The 7805-nt window shown below is 37.2% G+C and overlaps 2 pseudogenes; one reads left to right on the top strand and one right to left on the bottom strand.

Annotated features, from left to right (window-relative positions):
* Positions 1 to 4941: 4941 nt before the first annotated feature.
* Positions 4942 to 6127, bottom strand: LOC103421666 (AP2/ERF and B3 domain-containing transcription repressor TEM1-like; annotated as a pseudogene).
* Positions 6128 to 6290: 163 nt separating this feature from the next.
* On the top strand, positions 6291 to 7169 carry LOC103411413 (AP2/ERF and B3 domain-containing transcription repressor TEM1-like; annotated as a pseudogene).
* Positions 7170 to 7805: the final 636 nt, after the last annotated feature.

The following is a 7805-nucleotide window of genomic DNA, read 5'->3' as shown; positions in this document are numbered from 1 at the left end:
ATCTTTTTTACCCTAGTACATAATTACCAACAGGTACAAGATGAATTTAACAATACAACTAAAATTTATTAATAAACCCAAACAAACACCAAAATGCAAACAAATCTACAACAACAACAATGGGAGATGCCATAGTGCTGAGATGCATCTAGGGGAGATGCCATAGTGTTGAGGTCAAACAAATCAAATGACATGCAGAAGAGGATTCTATGGCTCGTTCCTTTGTCTCCTCATGGACTTGTACTAGTATATTTCCTATGACATATCGGACGGAACAACCATGAATCGTTGAAGTTTAAAATGCCGAGGGCTTGGAAATCTTGGGGCAGTTGGAGCTTTGAAGAGAATAATTATCTCTTTGATCCAACTCACCATCACAAACATATATGATATATCCTCCTACCTTTATTTTCATCCATGCCTGCATGCGGTAAATCAAATTAAAAGATATGAAATTATTCATCCAACAAAATACATTCTAAAGATAAATATTCATCCCTAAAAATAGTCGGTTAAATCCTATACTTAATTGATAGATAGTCACAACCAGAGAGAGGACTTCAACTTAAACCAAAGTGGGGAGAAAAATAAGAATAAAGAAACAATAGCATTTAGAATTTAGATTCAGACCATTTGAAACAAACAAAAGATCCTTAAACTAGTGCAACAAGCTCTTTTGCAATATGATTGCAAGGACGATCATATTGTTTGGATTAAGAATTTGTACACTTTTTCGTAGTCCTAACTTGAAATGGACTTCTCTTTGCAAATTTTGGGTTTTTATGTCTAAATGAGTGTGCCGATAAATCTACAAATTGAATTGAGTTTGTGAGGGTAATTTAGGTAGTAAATATAGGTTTAAAGAGATATTGATAGTTTAATTAAAGTTAATATGGATGAAAAGTGTAAGTTGAGTGTAGAAATATGTTATATGGGTTCAAATAAAATTTTCATTTTCTTACTTGCAGTGGTATTTGTTCTAATTTCTCAAGTTTGCCTTTAGTAGCCAGTAGTCCTGAATTTTTATCCATTATTATTTTTTCTAATTTTATCATAATTTTTTATTTTTTTCTACTGCTAAATAGTTCTGACTATTTCTCATCTCGCATTTTTTGTGAGAAGGCAAGTTTAATTGCAATGAATTTATGACTTCTAAACCGGCACCAACTCAGTCAATCAAATTGCATGACTTTTAAACCGGCACTGTTGAACAACAAAGGAAAAGTGCATATATTGACAAATGAACAAAAGACAAAAGAAGTCCACAATACAACTTTGACAAAGACAAGGAAAGGAAAATTTTCCAATCTTTGAATAAACAGCTGAAAGAAGGTTCAAAGTCTTCTTTTCACTTGAAGATGGGAAAAAGATTTTCATTGTGTCAAAAATTTTCACCTGCTTTTCTGTCACGTGAAGACGAAAAAAAAAAGGGTTCAAAGCCTTTATATTAAACACTAGTCATCCCAAATTTACAGAAGAGGAAAAACCCGCTGTCAAAATTCCCAAATTAGTATGGAAATTCACTCACAATGACAACCTTTACATTAAACACCAAGAAGACTTGGTAGACAAATCCAAACTACAAAAAGATTGTTGGGAAAAGGCATCACTTTGTACAAGTGTTAATGAGAAAGAATGAAAAGTATCAAAGGCAACACACAAATAGGAACAAAAAAGAAATGAGTGCGTTACTACAAATTTAAGGGAGAGCAATTCTCACATTTGGAGCCATGAATCAACAATTGTCTTCAACAAGGTACTGCAAAATAGTTTGTTCAACATCCATGTCAAAAACCAAGTCAAAGTGGTACTGAAAGCTACTAATAATAAAAGAAAAGTAAAAAAAAATTTACTACAGAGACTACCAACATCAAGTCAGGCTTATCATCTACCATTAAAATAAGAAGAAGAAGGGTTTTTACAACCCAATCAAGTTCATTACCTGAAGGACACAACAACCAAGTTGCCCTGGATGCCTGCATGAAAGAATTGATAAATTCTAAAACATAAACAAAACCGGAACATAAAGAAAACAAAAATGGGTAACCTGCTTGATTTCTCCCCCTCTTCGTTTTGAGTCTCCAATCCACAAAGGAAGCACACAAAAAATAAGGCAGCAGAAGAAAAGGCTCTCGTGACCTGTATAAAAGAAAAAAACCTCTGCGATTTAGGAGGAAAAGAGGATAAATTAGAGCAATTCAAAAGAGTTTGAACTCCACCAATCTTACCCATTTTTCATTTGAATTTCAACGGTCTTATAAAAAAAAAAACCAAAAGGAATTTCAAAAGAAAAAAGAAACGTTGCGAAATCAACGCAACCCCAAGAATTGCAAAACTGCCTTTTGCTTCTGGTAGAAGAACACTGTGTGTTAGAGCCAAGGAAAAAGAGGATTCTTTTGAAACCATCTCGCAAGGGAGTCTGTGTTGTAGAAGAACACTGTGTATTGCGAAACCATCTCGCAAGGGGTGAATAAACTGAACCCCTCACGTGGGAGTCTGCTCACATAAACAAATAGTAAAGTAAAGCATTGTTGTCAGAAATATTAAAGTCCCAGTTTGCCTTCCAGTCTCAGCCACAAAAATGAGAAAATGGTACCTCACGTGAAGAAAAAGGGTAATTGTTGCAATTGGAAGCCAAGTTCTTTTTGGACTTGGAAGCCTTAAAATCACATGAAATGAAAAAAAAAAAAGTAAAAGTAAAGCTTGCTGTGAAGACTCTTGGAGGTCCCACTTTATGACAAAGTACTATTTCACTTTGATTCGAGCATCTCACGTGGAACTCTGCTTAAGGAAAAGATAAAATCCTATTTCACAAAAGTCTATTAGATATTACCAAAGGTCATAGATGAGTTTTAAATATATCCCTCATTTTGCCAAGTCTGAATACCCACTTCTCATTTTGCCAAATTTGAACACAAGAATGCAAATCCAAATCAAGCATTCACGGACCAACAATTTTGTATTCACGTGAGCTTTATATTTTTGGACTCCGTGAATAAAAATAGGGACCAACAACACAAGTCATGTCAAGTTTCAAATGGAATGAAGCGGTATCAAATGTCAAATGACACGAAGCCGAAGGAAAAAAAATCTCAAATGGCATAAAGCCGTATTAAATATCAAACGGCACGAAGCCGCAACAAGATTCAAATGACATGAAACCACATCAAGCTCCAAAGGCTTAAAGTCCTTGTCTGCATGAGCTGAAACTGCACAAGGCATCAAACTCTAACAATACACATAAAGAACTACGAATGACTTGATCCCTCAATGAGGGTACGTAGGCAATCTAGGGCTCTACCTAGACGCAGTCACAAAATCAAATAAACACCCAAATCCTCAAGTTACGATTTATTCATATTAGAATCAAAGGGTATTTCTTTCCCAAAAGAAGGGTTGTAATTAATAGGCGCGTAGTCTAGAATGGGTCGAACTCAAATTAATAAAACCCTCTTCGAAATAAATGAACGAGGATGAAATTGTATCGAGTGAATTATTTGTTTACCTATTGTGTACAATTTTTACTCAACATGCACCAACTCAATCAATCAAATTGTATGTGTTTTGGGGTGAAAAAAAAAAAAAAAACAGGAACCTACACTATATGACCAACAGATCACTTGTTCTGCAGATTTCTAGTAGAGAGTGTCCCAAAAAAGCGTGTCTGGCGCGTTCAACGTTGGAGAAAAATGTGGGAGATGGGTAGATAGATAACATATAAAATAATAAATAATGTAAAATATGTATCTGGTGTATAAATTATTTTCCAATTTCTTTTAACAAAAATCTTCCATGAATTTCACGTGAGATAATTTAAAATTTTACAAATTTGATGAAGGTGACCATTTTCGTACTGTGGATTTTTGGATTTAAAGTTCAAATTATCCAAGAAAGAAAGAGACATCTGGGAAAAATGAAAGACAACACATCAACGGTGAGATTACATCTGTCTTTTTTTTTTTTTTTTGCAATGAGATTATTATTATTTTTTGAATAGTTGCTGGAATGAGATTATAAATAGCGCCAAAGCTCGGGGGTAACGGATATGGTTTCTTTGATCCCTTTTTCTTACATGCTTTGGTGGTTGTTCAAGTTTGTTATCTCACATTTGGGTCGTCTAGTCACTGATTTCTTGATCTGCTCATCGTTTTAGGTATATTTACGTATACTTAGACTTCCTTTTGTTTCAAACTTTTTACCTTGTATTTTTTTTTTCACATATGATCAAAGCTCAAATGACATAATCTCATTCAACAAATAGGCAGATTGAACATGGCAGCATATAGTTTTGTTGCTACAGTTCTTAACCTTGAGAACTATGACGAATAAGTTCTCGGGTTAAGACTTGATGGCAGAAGATCTTTGGGATATTGTCGAAGGCACATATAAAGAACCGCCTCTTATAGACCCCTTTCCAACTGATGTATGTTCTATGATATTCATTTTGTTTGGAAATTAGATTGTATATAAATTCATACTTATTTCATATATTCTCATTTTCCTATTTTCTCTAGGGATCAAAACAGCAGAAGAAAAAGAAGCTGAAATTAAGGCTTGGAAGGCTGCTTCAGCTTTTGCTGGAGCTGCTATATGTAGAAGGTTCAACGGTCATGTTGCCCTTGCCTTTGCTCGCTTATTTATTTTTCGTTACAACTCTATTTCGCAAATAACCTTTGGCTACACATTCATGTGATCGAACTCTATCCGAAAATACTAATATTGACCACGAAAGATTTACGGAGTTTTAATGCGTAACTATGGAAAATTAGACTTTGTAACTAGTCAACTAAAATTCTAAAATGAACAAGAAAGAAAAAGAAAAAAGTGCTTTATCATTTAAACTTACTGAACATTCTACAAAGCCTCAAATACCTGCTATTCTCTACAATGCACAGGTTTCCATGATATGTTAACTCCGAACAGCCTCACCGCTCCATGATCTTAAACCGTCCTTAGAGGATCACCGACCCTACCATGCATCTCTCTGATCCCCGACATGTCGAGGTTTCTAAGTCTACAGTAAATGAACATCTTCTTATCCTCCCCTACCGATCTCTCAAACTTCACAACATCACCAACTTTCAGCTTCTTCTCCTTCACAAAAAAAATCCAACCTTTGCTCAACACGTAACTAGCTCTGACTACTACTCCAATAACAATATCCAAACCTCCACACTTTCCCCACCTCATCCTCAAATTTCAACAAGACCCCTTTGCCAAACCCTACACTCAGATGAACCTGAAAATGCCTTCTCGGCATGTTGTTTTGGTATAACCATGCGGTTCAATCTCCCTACGTCGCTTGGTGTTCCCACTTTCTCGAAGAGCAATTCCCTCCCGCGACTACACATGTCCCTTAAATCAAGGTAATGCTTCATACGCTTTCCACCATCATCAAGGCCTACGGCACCACCATTGTACAACTTATACTTGTAAATCTCGAGCTCGTTGGCATAAGAATGTTTTCGAAGCATGTCAACGATCTCAGCCTTGGAATGAGACACCAAGAAAAGAACCTCGGTGACATCACGTTCGTAGGGTTTCATTTTGTTTCGACTGTTGTTTGTGATGGCATCAAGACCCCGGGCGAGGCAATGTTGTAGGTTTTGGCAGCTTCTTCTTCATCGTTGAAGGTTCCCAACCCCACACGATGACTCTTCTCGTATATTTGAGCACTACTCCTTTGTACCTAGAAGAAGCCATGCAACTTGTTTGGAGTTGCACCATTTGCTCCATTCATTGTTGAGTAATCACTAGGATGGGAAGATACCACGGATATGAATAATCGCAGTTACCCGTCCATATAAAATTTACGGATACAATTATGGATAACCGTTTAAACAAATACACGGATATGGGTATAACCATTTACCCGTGAAATATAAATGAATGATTATGGGTATTACCCGTGGTTACAAATGGGTATCCATTTAACCGTTTGTTTTAATATTTGTAAATTTTAAAAAAATTAAAATTTCACGGGTAAACAAACGGTGATGGGAGTCTGGGAGAGCTTGAATAGTTTTTAGGCTTTTTAATTTTAATTTTTTAAAATTTTACAAATATTAAAACAAACGATTAAATGGATACCCATTTGTAATCTCGGGTAATACCCATAATCATCCATTTATATTTTACGGGTAAATGGTTATACCCGTATCTATGTATTTGTTTAAACAGTTACCCATAACTGTAATCGTAAATTTTATATATATGGACGGGTAACTGCGATTATTTATATCTGTGGGTATCTTCCCATCCTAGTGATTACTCAACAATGAATGGAGCAAATGGTGCAAGTCCAAACAAGTTGCATGCCTTTTTCTAGGTACAAAGAAGTAGTACTCTAGTAAAATGGAAGATGGGGAGCTCAAATATACGGGAAGAGTCATCGTGTGGGGTTGGGAACCTTCAACGATGAAGAAGAAGCTGCTAAAACCTACGATATTGCCTCGCTAAAGTTCCGGGGTCTTGATGCCATCATAAACAACAGTCGAAACAAAATGAAACCCTACGAACGTGATGTCACCGAGGCTCTTTTCTTGGAGTCCCATTCCAAGGCTGAGATCGTTGACATGCTTCGGAAACATTCTTATGCCAACGAGCTCGAGATTTACAAGTACAAGTTGTACAGTGGTGGTGCCGTAGGCCTTGATGATGGTGGAAAGCGTATGGAAGCATTACCTTGAGTTAAGGGACACGTGTAGTAGCGGGAGGGAGTTGCTCTTCGAGAAAGTGGCAACACCAAGCGACGTAGGGCGATTGAACCGCATGGTTATACCAAACAACATGCCGAGAAGCATTTTCAGGTTCATCTGAGTGTAGGGTTTGGCAAAGGGGTCTTGTTGAAATTTGAGGATGAGGTGGGGAAAGTGTGGAGGTTTGGATATTGCTATTGGAGTAGTAGTCAGAGCTAGTTATGTGTTGAGCAAAGGGTGGATTCGTTTTGTGAAGGAGAAGAAGCTGAAAGTTGGTGATGTTGTGAGGTTTGAGAGATCGGGGAGGATAAGAAGATGTTCATTTATTGTAGACCTAGAAACCTCGACATTTCGGGGATCAGAGAGATGCATGGTAGGGTCGGTGACCCTCTAAGAACGGTTCAAGATCATGGAGTGGTGAGGCTGTTCGGAGTTAACATATCACGGAAACTTGTGCATTGTAGAGAATAGCAGGCATTTGAGGCCTTGTAGAATGTTCATTAAGTTTAAATGATACAGCACTTTTTTTGCTTTTTCTTTCTTGTTCATTTTAGAATCTTAGTTGACTAGTTACAAAATTCGATTTTCTGTAGTTACGCATTAAAACTCAGTAAAGTTTTGGTGGTCAATATTAGTATTTTCGGATAGAGTTCGATCACATGAATGTGTAGTCAAAGGCTACTTGCAAAATAGAGTTGTAACGAAAGATAAATAAGCGAGCAAAGGTAGGAGCAACATGATCGTTGGACCTTCTACATATGCAGCTCCAGCAAAGCTGAAGCAGCCTTACCATTTCTGTAAAGGCCGACCGCGAAGCCAATCCGACGACCCGGTTTCCTGCCTCTCGACCCTCTTTTCTGCAGATTTTTCAGGTGCATTTTCTGGCAGAACCGATCTCGACCACCACCTCCTTCGACTCGTCTCAGTCTCTTGAACAAGAACCCACCAACGCTTGCCCTTTTCGACCACTGTTCACGGCAAGGTGAACCTCGACTTTTTTGAGTTCCCTAATGGCAAACTTGCTGTCTCCGTTCATTTAGACATTTTATCGAACACTTGGTGCAAGTTCAGAGGTTTGCTCTTCATGGGATTTTCCTATTATCGAAG

The sequence above is a fragment of the Malus domestica genome, chromosome 09 (assembly GCF_042453785.1).
Source record: "Malus domestica chromosome 09, GDT2T_hap1".
Taxonomy (NCBI): Eukaryota; Viridiplantae; Streptophyta; class Magnoliopsida; order Rosales; family Rosaceae; genus Malus; species Malus domestica.
Note: the sequence above shows the minus strand (reverse complement) of the source record. Positions and strands in the feature narration are given on the sequence as shown.